This window comes from Dermacentor andersoni, chromosome 9 (assembly GCF_023375885.2).
Source record: "Dermacentor andersoni chromosome 9, qqDerAnde1_hic_scaffold, whole genome shotgun sequence".
NCBI lineage: Eukaryota > Metazoa > Arthropoda > Arachnida > Ixodida > Ixodidae > Dermacentor > Dermacentor andersoni.
In genome coordinates this window covers 129,362,481-129,378,256 of record NC_092822.1, presented here as the reverse complement: position 1 = coordinate 129,378,256, position 15,776 = coordinate 129,362,481, and the positions used below count along the sequence as shown (strand labels likewise).

The window sequence follows — 15,776 nt, the reverse complement described above, 5'->3', positions numbered from 1 at the left end:
TATCAGATGGCGTGCACAACACTAATTGTGTAGTAGTCTCTTGAAACCACACGGACACTAGTGATTGCAGTAGAATCTTCGGCGAGTTATGAGTAAAAACCGTCGCGCTTGATCCGCTGATCAGATTTTCGACAATAGCCGAGTTTGTTCTCCGCTAGCGTTGTGCTATTAGTGTAAGCCGTTTTTCTGGGCACAGATTCGCCCCATAGAGGGCCAGTTTCGCCATTCGACAGCAGCCTCAAGGCTTACCCATGTCCTCTCGATCCTCTGCCTTAACATGAAACAAAAAAATAGAAAGAAACCAAATTGTCATTATGAAGCAGCGCAAAAAAAGACCACGAGTGAGCAGCTCTGTTCACTTCAGAAAATGCAACTAATGGATAGGAACAAAACGAAGTGTCGGAATTCCGGAGAGCCAGATCAATAATGATGGCGAAGCACCAATAAGGATTTCCCGAATAGCGCAAACGTTCAGTGAAATCCTCCACCTAATTCGAAAATGTCGGGAAACAAACTCATGTGTTAAAGAACGCGCACGATTAAGCTACACGCACTTGCACTTCTAGTCCCTGTTCTTCGGTTGTGCTAATTCGTCCTCGCTCTGCTATCTACCTGGTTAGCTGCGTTGCCAGAGCCTTACAAAATCAGGATTTGTTTTGCGTACCGAGATAAGCGTTTCTCCAACGGCGAAGCTCTCCTATTGAGAAACCAGCTTGTGTTTCCTGCGTTCTGAACTCGGGTCGATGACAATTTTTTTTCGTGAAACTTCCTCGATGTTGTAGATTTCCTCAAAATGTTATGCCATTTTTTTACTTTTTAAGCGAAGCTTTCCTTGCCTCTTCCCTCGAGTTTTCTACTGCTGCTGCTGCTGTCTGGCACGCTGCGTCAGGGGGTGGTTGAGCATGGGTACAATGTACATAGTATATAAGGACGAAGACTTGTCTGTGAGACGTTTGCAGCGAGAACTTCGCGGGCGTCGCCCCAGTGCCCTCTTGACAATTGCAATTACGAGTTAGCCTTCGCGAAAGCATTGGTTAAGTGACAGTGCTTATTTTGTGCTCACGATGCTAGTCAAATTCACTGCCTCATATATATACAACCAAATGGAAAACGAACGCAAATTGCGATGTAAATGCACCCCACAAGCAGAGCTTACCGTGGCAAGCTAAGACGTGGAACACCAGTTATCTTCCATATGTTAGTTTGCTGGCACGTTAACAATGTCACGGATTAAATAATGTAAATTGTCGAAGCAGCACAAAAATTAGGGACAGAAAAACGGAGACGTGCTATCGCGCTCCATATGGGCTTCAAGGGAGCCGCGGCCCCAGCTAAGCTCTCGAGAAAAGGGATTCGCCACTCCAGAAATGCGCATAGCCCTGTGCACAACACTGTCTGGTTTCTTCGCGGTGTGATAACACCGTCACCTGCACAGCAGCCCTGAAGGCAGCCTTTAGCGTAGCGCTCTTCGTCATGGCACACACTGCCCTAGCTTCGTAACTAGTGTCGCTTTTACATTTATTTCATATTGTTCGACATTGGAGCAATAGCTGCTCCTTGGTGCAGTGTATTATCGCTACTTGAATAACGCAGACGACGCAGAGCCGCTGGCATGCACATTGCTTAAACGGCGACCCGAATTCCACTTTATTCTAGAGGGCGTTGCTTCAGCCACGGCTCACGTATTGCAGCTCATGTTCAACGCTATAGTGGGTCCCCCTTTTTACAGCGTAAGCCGTCATGGGCTCATTCCAATATCCGTTTCGGTTGGTGATGTTGTCCACCACCGCCGCCGGTGTTCGTCGCAGTTATCACCAGGCTCCGGACCACTATGCAGGATTGGCCAAGAAATGGATGGATTGTCTTGAGTAAGAAAAAAGAATAAGATGTATAAAAAATGCAAGAATGAAAAAGACGTATGGCATAAAGGGGGTGCGAGTAAATCATAACAATAATAGTAAACATTACTGTCGTATTGTGCCACTTGCCACGCTACGTGAGATGCGCGCCGCGTGGCATCGATACGTGCGCACATTGCATTGCCGTTGCATATATTGCACCAGGTGACACACCATGTAGCCGTTGCATAGGTAAGCGTACAAGGTAGCTTGTGTTTCCTATCAAGTATGTGCCTCCTACCAACTATGAGGGATTGGCCAATAAATGGATTGTTTACCTTGAGGAAGAAGAAGAGGCTTAAGCAGGTGTATGCAAGAATGCTATAGTGAAAAACATTGTGGTCACCGCCTCGTTTCAAAGGGCATGCTGTGGAGAGAGCTGCGCAAGCCGCAGGTCGCTGTCGACGCGCGGCAGACAGTTCAGTTCGTGTTAGTGAAAACGACTCAAAGATACTTCGCCGCAAAACATTCTCGTGCGTCCTGCCAGAAATTGAGCTCATATGAAGCCGCTCCTTAAGCTTACGCTGTGCCTATGCTGCGTGTGCCGCGCAGGCCTGCGGCTTTTTGCTTCTTGCGCTGCTTCACCGATTGCGCATGTGTCGCTATGTCCCAGTTCTCTATCCTTCTTAATCCTTTTCTTCTTTGCGATGTTTGGCCGCTCTTAATGTCTTAAAAGCTATAACCCAAAGAGAGAGAGAGAGAGAGAAACATTTATTATACGAAACAGTGTCCCGAGCTAGGCCCGCTATCACCCTAAGGTGGGAAGGCTCCTTATTCCAGGAACCCGCTGTCTTCGACTGCCCTCTTGGCCCTGGCGACGAGTTGTCGTTGGTCTTCCAGGTTCACAAGGGTTAGCTTGGCCTCCGTCGTTTCGAATAGGTGCTTTGCTTCTTGTGCTTGTTATGCGTCCGTTTCGTGTTGCATTTCGCTGCCTTCCTGCCACGGGCATTCCAGGAGCCAGTGTGGCAGAATGTCGGGTACGTTGCAGAGTGGGCAGAGGTAGCCGTGGAGCGCCGGGTAGAGGCAACGCCTTATCGTTCCGTGAGTGTACGTGTTATTTTGCAGGCATCTAAGGATCAGGCTTTCTTCTCTGCCGAGTTTAGGGTGTGGTAGAGGGTACACCGACGCTGTTGCCTGTAATGTTGCAATATGGCCGAATAGTTAGTGAGTACGGCCACCGCCTTTTCTGTCGTGGGTTGGAGAACGCATGGGTAGAGGGGAACCCGGCTGACATGTTCGCGGGCAGTGGCGTGGGCCGCTTCGTTCCCCTCTAGTCCCTCGTGTCCGGGTACCCACGTTACGCAGGTGTACGGGACCGGAGTGCTTCGTCTTGAGTGCATCGGCCGAGATGCGGCCCCTCAAGAAGTTTCCATAGGTGGCCAGAGTTTCGGTGAATATAACCCCTTCATCTGTGCATGTGGTGGTGGCGAGAGCGATTGCTACTTCTTCAGCCGTTTCCGGGTTGCGTGCCTTGATGATTACCGATTCTAGCTCGCAGCCTCGGGAGTCTACGACGCTGAGAGCGTACGCGTTTCGATGCGGATACTTGGCCGCGTCGGTGTAGTGGGCATTCTGGTCGTGCTTGAAACTTCGTTTGATGGCGTTGGCTCTAGCCATTCATCTACTCGTGTGGTATATGGGCTGCATGTTGCGCGGGGCACGTGCGACACAAATGCACTCTCGAACGTGTGGTGGGATTCGCTCTTGTCCGTGTCTGAGACGTACGCCTCGCTGTAGTTCAGGTTTCTGAGTACTGATCTCCCTGTGGGCGTGAGCTGGGTCTTTCCAATTGGCTGTCCTTGTGCGCTTCTGCGAGCTCTTGCCACGTGTTGTGAACGCCCATCTTAAGGAGACGTGAAGTAGGGGCCATGGCGGGGAGTCCCAGGGCGACTTTGATTGCCTTCCTTATCATGATGTTGAGGTTTTCCAATTCAGCGTTCTTCAAAGCCAGGTACGGCGTGCCGTATATGATGCGGCTGGTGAGCAGTGCTTGTTTTATTTTAGGGCGTCTTGCTCCTGGAGCCCGCTTCTTTGGCTTGAGATCCTCTTGACGAGGTGTGGTAGTTGCGAAAAGGTGCGTTCTAGGCTCGGTAAGCTGGCGGCTCCCGATCCGTCCTTGTGCATGTGGAGCCCAAGCATTCGCATGCTCTCGACTTTCGGGATTGTTGTCCCTTTGAGGGCGACACTAGGGTCGGGCTCTTCGTAATTGGGAGGCCAGCCTCCCATTCCTGCCTTTAGGACAAGGTGCTCAGACTTATCTGGGGCGCAGCGGAGGCCGTAGTCTCAGAGATAGCTTTCGATCGTGTTTACGGCTTCTTGCAAGCTACATTCTTGTCTTCCAGCCTTCGTAGCTCTGGTCCACAGCGTGATGTCATCAGCAAACATCGCGTGACGCAGATCCGGTATGGTGTCGAGGAGTGGAAGTAGCTTCATGATAACTACGTTAAAGAGTAGCGGTGAAATGACCGATCCTGGCGGGGTGCCTATGTTTCGAAGTAGTAAGCTTTCACTGCGGATGTTGCAGATTCCGACTGTTGCCGTGTGGTCCGTCAGAACGTTTCTGACGTATGCGTAGGTTCTAGTGCCGCAGCCGGTGCCTTCAAGATTGTTGAGGATCACGTCGTGGCTAACCTTATCAAATGCTCCCTTGGCATCTACTGCCACTATGGAGTATTTGGTTCGATCGTTTAGGCGACCTAGAAGGCTTTCCTTTAGTTGTAAGATTACGTCCTGCGTTGAGAGTGCTGCCTGAAGTCGAACACGGTGTCTGGTAGTGGGCCGCTGTCTTCCAGGCACTGGGTAATGCGGTCGTGCACCATATGTTCGAAAAGCTTTCCCGCGCACGACGCGAAGCAGATCGGGTGTCGGTTCTTCAAGCTCAGAGCTTTGTTGGGCTTGGGGATCATGGTGATGTCCGAGTGCTTCCATACAACAGGCAATTATCCACTCTCCGAGCACTCGTTGTAGTAACGGAGGAGAGCCTTCGTGGCCTGCTGCGGTAGGTTGCGTAGGTGTTAACGATCCGCTCTGGACCAGGGCTCATATTTCTATCTTATTTTGTTATAGCGCAAGCTTGACAAGGACAACAGAAGGCACATCTGGCACACACAGCGCTTCGGTTGTCCTTGTCAAGCTTGCGCTATAACAAAATAAGATATGCTATACCAAGAAGCCCCTATTGCTATCTTCATTGTATGTCTAGTTAGCCTGGATAGGGCTAAATGGATTTCGGACTGCATAAAAGGTCGTTCGAGTTCTGGGTTCGGTTTTCCACAGTATTCTTTGTTGCGAGTTGACGCGGGAGTCTCCGCATAGTTTCTTTTGTATTTATCACAGGAGATGTTCTTCTGATCCGCTTGGTTGTGGATAGGACTGTGGCGATGTTACTTCTGTTTCGTTTTGGTCGGTTAAGTGGCCAGAAGTGCATGTAGGAGGTGTGAGGTCCTCTTCGTGCTCAGAGTTCTCTGTAGTTTGTCACAGAAAGCGTGCCAGTTCTGCTTGACAAGGTGGTCCGAATAGTCTTGAGGTGGTCCTGCTTGGTAAGGAGAGCGATACGTGTCTTTACCTTTCTTTTAAGCTTTTGTCGCTTCAATCTCTTCAGGAGGACACTTTTGGCCTCCCAAATATAGAGGAGGTGCGCGCCGACCGCGGGTGTACCCGCATCGAGTTGTATGATCTTGGTAGGACGTTCTGCAGTGTCTAATACATTTTTGAGCCACTCGTCAAAGTCAGTTATGTTTGCTTCGGAATATAGCCTATCACTAAAGGGTTTACATTCGGGTAGCCGTGCAATTACGGTCTTGGTCGTTCTACGGGTGTGTGCTACATCTAATTGGAGGATAGGGTGATCGCTACCTAAGGTTTCCTTGAGTCGACTCCACTCTGCCGAATGGACGTCCGCAGTAACGGTAAGATCGGGGTTTGTGTCCCTGCAGACTCTCTTTCCTATTCTCATGGCCTGGAGAGGATCATTCCCGGCGGCGAGTCTGTGTTACTGCGCGGCATCGTACACTCGAGCACCTTCTTTGTCGCGGTATAATAGCCCCATGCCGTGTGCGAGGTATTGAAGTCTTCCACTATGACGAGTTGGTGTCGATTCGTGGATTTCCTGACTTCTCGTACAAAGTGATCGAAGTCCGGTAGCTGGTCGTGAGGTGGTATGTACACGCTGGACGCGAATAGGCTTTTCTGCGTCTTTCGTTCCGGTAAAACATCGATTAAGGTGTGTTCTGTCTGGGTGTTCTCTACGTCGTGTTTTCGGGTTGTGAGAGTTTTCTTCACCAGTATTCCAGTTCGTCGGGTTTGTGCATATGTGGCTTATCCTTGCAGTCGGACGTTCTGCGTGTTAGTTTCCTATAGTGTTATGACGTTGGGTTGATTCAGCTTCACGAATTCTTGTAGGTTGGCGTGTCGAGGGTGGTATGATCGACAGTTCCAATGTCATATGCGTATAGTTGAATGCTGGTGCTTTGCCTTGTGGTTAGGGGTCACCATCGTCGTAGGATTCGAATTCGCGTCGGCGAACGCGAGTGGGCGAGACCGAGTGGGAGTCGCGGTGGCTGTTCGTCCGTGCCTTCTTCCAAGTCGTGGGGTGCGAATTGTCGAGCTGTGCTTTAGTGATGTAGTTGTTCTTTACATGCGCGATAAAATTGCTGAGCTGTGGTGCGATCCCATCAATTTTGGCGTTTAACGTGGCGATCTTGTTTTCGAAGGTAGCAGCTGTTTTTTCGACTGCTGATTGGACAACTTTTTTCCATTGTGGCATGAATGTTCTTCATAAAGGCTTCTTGAAATATCAGGCACCTTGCATCTACCATGGCTTCAACCTCGGCCTTGGTCAAGGTCGTTCCCGACTGTCTGTTTATGTTTTCGATCTTCTGGCATTTTTCATGCAGCTTGTCTGTGAGTTCTTGTTGTTCTTTGCATTTTTGAAGCAGTTTTTCGGTGAGCTCTTGGTGTTTCTGTTGACTGCGGAGTAGCTTGTCTATGAGGTTTTGCTGGCTTTGCAATTGGCTGTGCGATTCTGCGGTTTGCTCTGTTGGTTCTGCTGTTTGTTTTCTAGGACCCGTATGACTGCGGCTTCGGCCGATGCATCCAAGCTGCTCGTACCCCCCCCCCCCCCCGCCCCTCCCGAGTCGTTCGAGCTGCTTACCGAGTCGGCGTAGCTCTCGCGCTTGACTGAGCGAGAGCGAGAGCGGGAAGGAGAGCACGAAGCACTGCGCAGTATTAGCTTGGACCTGCTGCGTCTGGAGGAGCTGCTCGCACTGACACTGCTCGAGCTGATGGCTGAGGTGCCCAGCTCTTGGAACTCTTCACTGCTGGAGTTCCAGCGGTTGTCTCTTTCTTGTACTCTGTTAAGGCACTGTTGCCGTATATCGTAGGATGGAGGTCTTGGCTTCAGTCTCTTGCTCCTCACTGTACTTGCAGTTTTGTGCGCTTGTCCGCAGGGCTTGCAGGTCGGTTCGCAGTCATGGTCTTGTGGTTGTCCAGTCTTGCCCATTTGTAGCAAAAATCTGGGATCGGTTTTGGACAGGCGTCTTGGCGGTGTCCCGTGTTGCCACAGGTGTGGCAGTACTGGACTGACTTGCGATATCGTCTGCAGCGGAAGTCTACGCCCTGGAAGATATTGTAGCAGAGAACGTGCGGTCCTTCGGAGAATACGACTTCCAGGGTTCATTTACCCAACATTCGGGCGTAAAGGCCGGTGTATCGTGCCGGTGCTCGGATTCCTGCCATAAGTTCTGGAGTACTTGTTCCTGGTATGGGGCTATTGATGACGCCTCGGGAGACGTCGTCCGGTGTTCGTGTGTTGCCTTTGACGTTGTGGTAAGCGCTTCTGTTGAGGCTGACCAGCATTCTGGCGTCTTCCTTGTCCGCCGTGCTTGCGATGATTAAATTTTCGATTCTCTGTACTTGTACGCGTACTTTGTCATTGAAGTCCAGCTGCCATCGTCCATTCGCTCAACCGATGGCATGCGCGACTGCGACGATATTCCATTTGGCGAGGTCGGGACCTGCTTGCGGGCGGTAGATGATCTTGAAGTCGTCAAGTGGCAGGGGCGGCATCCTGGGTCTGTGTTGTTGCTGTGAAAGTGCTGGGCTGGACGTTTGCTCATCGGTTGGTTTTCTTGCCGGCGTCTTTAAATTCGAAGTGCCCTTCTTGGCTGTCTTGTTTCTTGTGATCCACGCGCTTTCCGCTTCGAACGATCGGCCGCTTTCTGCGTCGTAGTTCCAGGTCTCTTTCCCGGTGTTTTCTTCAGTCTTAAAAAGAAAAAGACTAAGCCACTGAGAGGACATCAGAATGACGACTGCAACTCAGTGTTCCCAATCGGTGCCCAAGCTTCTGAGCCGTTAAACCTTCGGAGGCGAAGACACGCAATTCGCACGAAGCTCTGCTCCTTTGTTGATGTTACAACAAGCAGACGAAAGCAAAGCCGCGTCACAAACGTACAGCGCTCAGCGACTGAAATGCGATACTCGGAGTGCGCGGCTCCTGCTGCTTGCTTTTATTGCTCCACCGGTGAGCGCCGAGAGAGCGAGAGGGAGAGAGAAAAAACATTTATTCGGACCATCGAGGTGGTTGCTCTTGAGGTCGAGTGGGTGCTGTCCTCATTCCAGGACTCCACTGGCCATGGCTGCTCGACGTTCTTGCTGGACGAGAGCTTCTTGTCCTGCCAGGGTATCTCCGGTCAGCTGTACCTCCCACCGCTCAAATGTCGTGCTAGCCGTCTAAGTGTTGAGGTTTGCCCCAGCACCCCCACGAGATGTGAAAGAGTGTAGGGCGTGTGTCGCTACACCAGAGGTAGATGCCGCGATATGTATGTGGGAACATTGTACTGTATCTGTGTAGGTTTGGAAATGTGTTCGTCTGAATATGTCTGAGAGCTACTGCTTCTTCAGTGCTGAGCTTTCTGTGAGGGGGACAATAAAACCTGTGGTTGAGTCACTGGATCTCGAGTCGGTCGCAGTAATTGGAGGGCAGGGGCACGAAGGTAAAGGGTGGGGATTGATGAGACGATTCGTCTTACCCCGCTCGGTTGATTAGCGCTCGAGCAAGGGATTATTGCAGCCTCGGGCCTAGAATCTGAGCCCCCAGCAGCGGTGTTCGTCCGTTGGTAAAGTTACGCCACGCCTGTTGCGAGTCGGTAACGACATAAACTTCCCTGCCTACCCTGTCTTCTTGCTTTATTACCAGCGCCACGGCTATGGTCTCAGCCGCAGCTGGGGTCTCTGCCCTTACGGAGGCCGCGAGGGTCAAGGACTTGTCTCTCCCGTTCACGGCGGCTACCGCGAAGAGGCCTCCTACAGTGTACGCCGCCACGTCCACCTACGTTACGTACGGGTCACCCTTGAATTGTCGGCGCTGTCGACGCGAGCCTTGCGTCGTCCTTCATGGAGTTCATGACTCATGTGCTTCGGTATCGGGTTCGCCTTGATCTTGCCTCTGACCTCAAGCGGGAGTGATCGCTGCCCATCGAGGGCACGGAGCTCCGTTGCCGTTCCGGTCCGGTCCGGTAGTGGATGGCTCGGCGCGCCGCCCTGTTCCGTAGTCTGGCCTTTTGCGAAGCTATAACCACGTACGGCAGCTTAGCGAAGGTGTTGTGGATCCCGAGGGCCGGTAACTTCTCGTTTGAGGTGGTGACAGGGAGACCCAGGGCCGTTTTGTACACGCCTCTGATGATGGCGTCGATTTGTTCTTGGTCGCGTTTGTTTCGCGAATGGTAGGGATACGGCATGCTATACGTTATTCTGCTGATCACCAGAGCCTGGACGAGGCGAAGCGTGTCCTCTTCTCGCATGCCCTCGCGGCTTCTTGTAATTCGTTTAATAATCCTCGAGATCTGGTTGGTGGCAGACCTTAGGGTTGGGATGCTGTGGGGGAGGCTTCTAGGTTGCTCTGGATCCAAAAACCCAGAATCCTAGTCTTATTGCCTTCCGTGATCTTCTGACCCTCAAGATAGAGGTCGATGGGGCCGGGGGACTTGCAGATTCCTCCTCCGTGCACCCGGATCTCCTCGCACTTCTCGGGCGCTGGTAAGCAATAGAAACGCGATACTTCGAGCGGGTGGCTGCCGGCGCTTGTTGCGCCTACTGCAGGTGCTGGAGACACCGAGCTGCTGCATCGTGGCATACGATAAAAGCAACTGACATTCGGGCGCATTTTGACTGCGTTTCATGTCACGACAACAATCTCTCGGCGCGAAACTCTGGAGCAAGGGCCGCGTACCGGAAGAGTGGAAACACGCGGAAATCATGACCATTCCCAAACCAGGCAAGAAGCCCGCGATCGACGCCCTGCGTCCCATCTCGATGACTTCCGGCCTCGGCAAGATTTGCGGCAGCGAGCGCATACCACTCGCTGCCGCAAATCTCTCCACAGCCATCGCGGCCTCTTGAAGGGTCGCTCTCTTTTCGCGCTAGGGAGCCCTTGGTGGCCTAGAGCGTGATGGTGTCTGCATTCAGGGCGTAACCTAGGTCCGGGATCTTCCGCAGTTCTTTAGTCAGCGCTAGCATCGCGACGTTGAAGAGAATCGGGGAGACTATCGCCCTTGCGGTGCTCCTTTGTTTCGCACGTCAGTCGTATCCGATCGAGTCTGGCCTATTCCGTAGGTTGCCGTCCGGCCCGTCAGGAACGATTTAACGTAATAAAAGATGCGCTCCCCACAAGTGATGTCGTTTAGTCCCTTGAGAATGGCCTCGTGAGAGATGTTATCGAAGGCCCCTTTCAGGCCGAGTGCGAGCAGGAGGTGTTCTCCTCCCTTTGGAATGCCCTTGAGAAGTTCTTCCCTTAGGATTAGGAACGCATCTTGCGTAGAAAGTTCCATCCTGAAGCCAAGCATGATGTGCGGGAAGAGGTCACCGTCCTCTCTGTAATGTTGGAGGCGGGTTTCGATGACCCTCTCGTACAGCTTGCCGAGGCGCGAAGTCAGCGAGATGGGACGCAGGGCGTCGATTGCGGGCTTCTTGCCGGGTTTGGGAATGGTCACAATTTCCGCATGTTTCCACTCTTTCGGTACGTGGCCTTTGCTCCAGAGTTTCACGCCGAGACATTGTTGTCGTGGCATGAAACGCAGTCACAATGCGTCACAATGTCAGTCGCTTTTATCGTACGCCACGATGCATCAGCTCGGTGTCTCCAGCACTTGCAGTTGGCGCAACAAGCTCCGGCAGCCATCTGCTCGAATTATTGCGTTTCTATTGCTTGCCACTGTGCAGGCTCCCCAGAAATTAAACGGAGCAGTCGAGCGGTGGCTGAACTGGATCCCCCTGTACTAGGGGCGGCAGTGCGCAATACAAAGCATGCGCAAAAGGAATCCGTCGTAGTCGTGCAATGCGCTTTTTACGGTTGCCTCATGTACATACTGCTCAGGCGAAGGAAACCTTATGGACGCCGCTAGGGGAGCTCTTTGCGCTTGCAGCAATCACTTATCGTTTGCAAGCAGCTCTTGCCAATGGCATTACCTTCCTGCATGCGTGCTGCAGTGTAACTGGCCGATGTTTGTATTTAGGACGAATTAATGGCGCTGTCAGCTTCTTTTTTTTGCACAAATCTATTGTGGCACTTCTTAAATTAAGCGTCCTAATTTGCCGCAGGCTTTGGTAGTCTATCGCGCTCAGAAATCGCCAAAGCGTGGCATGACCACTAAGTTTGTTCTCGGCGACTTGGAGACAAAGGCGATCCTCGAGTAACAATGCTCGGCCAGTGACGCTAATCGCGCGTGCAGGAGGCAAACAATTTTGGCAATTGCTGCATCATCGAGAAATGGTTGCTACAAGTGTCAAAACTTCACACAGCGTAGAGTGTTGGTAGCACAGCACTTGCGACGGAGCCGTAGCTGAGGCAATGGTCAAATTTGTATCGAATGGCGGCCACTGTTTAGTTTTGCGCAAGCTCTTTAGCACGTTCAGTCGACGATAGCGCACGGAGATGTGGTTCAGCCGCCGCCCGTGTGCACGGTTTACTTTCTGGGGCACCTGTACGTACCTTTCCTTATACAGACAGCGCCATATCCAGGCTGGTATTGCATATGGTATTCGGCAGCGCAAAAGATATATAATCATCTGCAGCTACATCGAACAGCGCGACTTTCGGCAGCACCTACAGCGCCCGGGGGCGGTCATATATCCGCGCCGCCGCCGCCGACGCCACACGAAGGCATGGCGCCGCACCAAACTCGTCCCGCTCTAGATGCCTATAAAAGAAACGCCACCACTAGACATGGCAGCGGTGGCGGACACATTGAAAAAAATTACTTCAAGGTATGATATCGCATTTTTCTGCTATTAGAGCTCAGCTGTTAGGCACCCGTACCTGCGGCGAGCGTCGGCGTCCCTCGTAACCGAGCCAACAAGCGCACCGAAGGGTGGAAGAGTGGACGCGGAGCACAGCGGGGGAGGAAAGCCGGCGATAGCGAAGAGAGCGCGAGGAGGACAACGTATGAGGAAGGTACGGCGAAAACGTGAAAAGATAAGCGTATTGCCGTGCAAGACGGGACTCTGGGCGACGATGGCAACGTGATGACACCAGAGTAGCGCGAGTCGTCTATTCACCGATGACTACACCAATACTGTATATGGAAACAAAGCGCTGCATGAGCGGAGGTACGGCGGCTTCTATGAATCGCGCCCACGCGCTGCCTCTCGCGATCGCCCGATAAGCGAGGCCGTTGTGCCATACTTTTCTCCGTTTGCAACGCGCCAGCTAATATGTTGCGAAATAAAAAGAAACATATACACCTCCATTAAAATTTGGCATTACGGAGTATCCTAATCTTTGATGCATTTTTTTTTCTCAAATATAAACACCGTGCATATTTGTACAAGTGGACAGCTGACGCAGGGCGTGCAGACGCAAAGCCGCACAGAAGATCCGCAGCATCAAGACGGCATCACGCAAGCGGGCGCCCAGAAAATCGACAAAACCAAACTTGTGTCGCTTTTTCTCCTCTGTACTACGTAGACAAACACCAGTGCTGCACGCAAGGTAACGTTTGCCATCACATCCCGGCTTTCGTAGGCCGTCAAGATCACCGCGAAATATCGTCAATGATGGTAAACAGCACGAGAAGCTTCGCTTACATCGATTCGCACAGTGTGTGTGATCTGCATAATATTTCTGTCAAATTTCGCTGGTCACTTTTATTCACACGCACTTTCTTTCAGGATCTTCAGATTGCTGCCGGATTTTCATCAATCGCGACCACACTGCACATCACTGCGTTCTTATTGTGTGCATCAACGGGAAATATGGTAATCTACGCTTTGAGAGACACCGTGGTCGTTTGTCCGTCATTGCCCAAGGCAAGTATGTCACGCTTGAATGTCTAATACGAGAAAGGTGTTTTTCAACCTACTAAAGGACCACTCACTGATGTACTTAAACACCTTATTACCTGTACACGCCATGCCTAAGGCGACATAGGGCAAAGGTTTGGTGAGCTAACAATAATGCTGATTTGAAAGCGCAAACACACACAACGAAGAGGAAAGAGATAAATGAGCGTTCTTCTTCTTGCATGTGTTTCCGCTCGAAAACAATCATGAATCCATGCCAACTGGATCCGTTGTCCACACTCCTGCAACGAAAGTGTATTTGTACGTCTCAAATAACCGAGCGTTTGGAGGTGCTTTGTTCCCTCTTGTATATATATATATATATATATATATATATATATATATATATATATATATATATATATATATATATATATATATATATATATATATATATATATATATATATATATATATATATGTGTGTATGTGTGTGTGTGTGTGTGTGTGTGTGTGTGTGTGTGTGTGTAGCGTTCCTAACTAGAACGGCAACAGAAATGACATAATCTAAGTGAGACGGGTGCCGTCCGCCATTTTATTCCCACTTCTTCCTTCTCACTTCTCCACTAGCCCCATAGAGTTTCTCACTACATTACCTAGAGGGAAATCTGGCGCTGCTGCGCTGTGGTATGCATGGGAATGCCGGTATATTGTGGATTCGGATTGGCATCGTTCTCGTAGAGACAGGGCACCTTGAAGACGCGCTTGGCAAGTACCGTTCAGTCTGTCACAACGATTCATTTTCTACTAGAACAGCATGTGAAAAGCTGTTTTAGCTTTATTATTACTCGAAAATATGTTTTGTTTAACTATGAGAACTTGTTATTGTGTGTACGACTACATGTTACGTAAAAAGCATCAGCGGGCCGCTATAGTTGGAGGACAGACGACAAGGTTCGCGCTCGCTTTGAAACAGTTGGTCATCGGTTCTTGCGTTTCTTCGCTTGGCCTTGCATCGTGGGTGAATAAAGATGTCATATGCGTGAATGGAAACATTTTATGAAGATTTTACTTTGGGAACGCTTTATTTGCGTAGCCATATCCACGTTTTAGACGAAGCCTCTTACAACACCAGCCAACACGAGCATCGCAGACACATGTACCGTCATTCCCATGATGGCACGGTGCCCCCTTAAGAAACTCCCATAGACGGTGGCGCCAGATTACCCTCGAGGTGTTATAGTGAGAAACTGTATGCCTAGCCTATTCCTTCGTCTTCTGTCATGCGTCTAGCGCAGACCGCTTCACTCTTCCGGATTTCTTTTAATTACACCTCCTGGGGTAATACTTGAATATGTTTCCAATAGCGGCTCACTCTGTTTGGTCCGAGGCTCCGGCGTACCAGACATTCTTCAATATTCCATGCTGGCACGCAGTCTTAATAACTTGAAATGGTCCACCAAATTTTGAATTTGAAGGCACAGCTCCTTTCCTTACAAGGACATAGTCTCCAGGCTGTATGTCAGGTATCTCGCTACTGTGCCTTTTATCAAAGTGTCGCTTCATGCGGCGCTTGTAGACCTCTTGCTCTTTGACAGTGTTCCTTACTTCAGCGAGTTCGACGTTCTCTAGGAGACCTAGCTCACGATCTGCAGGAATTATGGGCGCTGTACCCGAAGTTACAAAATGAGGGCCTCGAGACAGCACTTCCAGCCACCGGCAAAGTCTGGATACAGCTTCAGATACTGTTTGTTGTCTCGTATGGCACGTTCCGCTAGGCTGTTTGCTGCCGGGTGGTATGGAGAAGATTACTTTATCATTATGCCGTGCTCCTGTGTCCACTTTGATAATTTGGCACTCCGGAAAGCCGGCCCGTTGTCGCAGACGAGCGTTTTTGTGTGTTTAAAACATTCAGCTTTGAGGAGATCTATTACGCTGTTTGCGTCTTCTTTGCCAGCTTTAGCCGCAATTGTCTTTGTACACTCATCTATAGTGAGCAAGAAAGCTTGCGTTCGCTTGACTCCTTCCCCCTTCTTTTTGAGCTCCGCGAAGTCCAAATGAATTACTTCGAACGGGACGCTTGAATATTCAGGGTTTGTCATAACGTCTGTCGATAGCTTGAATTTAACTTTGTTCACCTGGCAGAGGTGGCATGCGCGGATGTAATGGCTGATGTCGTTTTTCATGCCCGGCCATGTGAATCTCATGAGCAATTTCTTATAAGTGCGCCAGAAGCCATCATGTCCACACGATCCAGGGGTGTCGTGGTATAGATGAAGAATCCTTGCAATCATAGTTGGTGGCACGTGATACCTTCCATTGATAAACTGGAGCTCTTTTGTACCTTCCCATAGCTTAATATGATTGATTGTCTGGATTATTGCTTGATTCCTGTACAAGTAATCTTGATAGTGCGTGAGCGTCAGTCAGGAGTGGGCCTGGACGGTGCGAAATTACGAAATAAAATTGTTGCAGATAGTTCACCCATCTAGCAATGCGGCCTCTTGGCTGGGCCATGCTCAGAAGTTGAGTCAGTGTTTGATGGTCCGTGAAAAGTATGAATTGGGCACCTTCCAGGTAAGTATGAAAGTACTGCACAGCTTT

At 50.5% G+C, this 15,776-nt stretch overlaps 1 long non-coding RNA gene across 1 annotated transcript in view; it reads left to right on the top strand.

Moving 5' to 3' along the window:
• The window catches only part of LOC140213262 (uncharacterized), a 75,107-nt gene extending 61,914 nt beyond the window's left edge, over positions 1-13,193 (top strand). The window contains exon 3 of the long non-coding RNA XR_011890223.1: positions 13,062-13,193. This is a non-coding gene — a long non-coding RNA (uncharacterized lncRNA). The remainder of the gene's footprint in view (positions 1-13,061) is intronic.
• Positions 13,194-15,776: the final 2,583 nt, after the last annotated feature.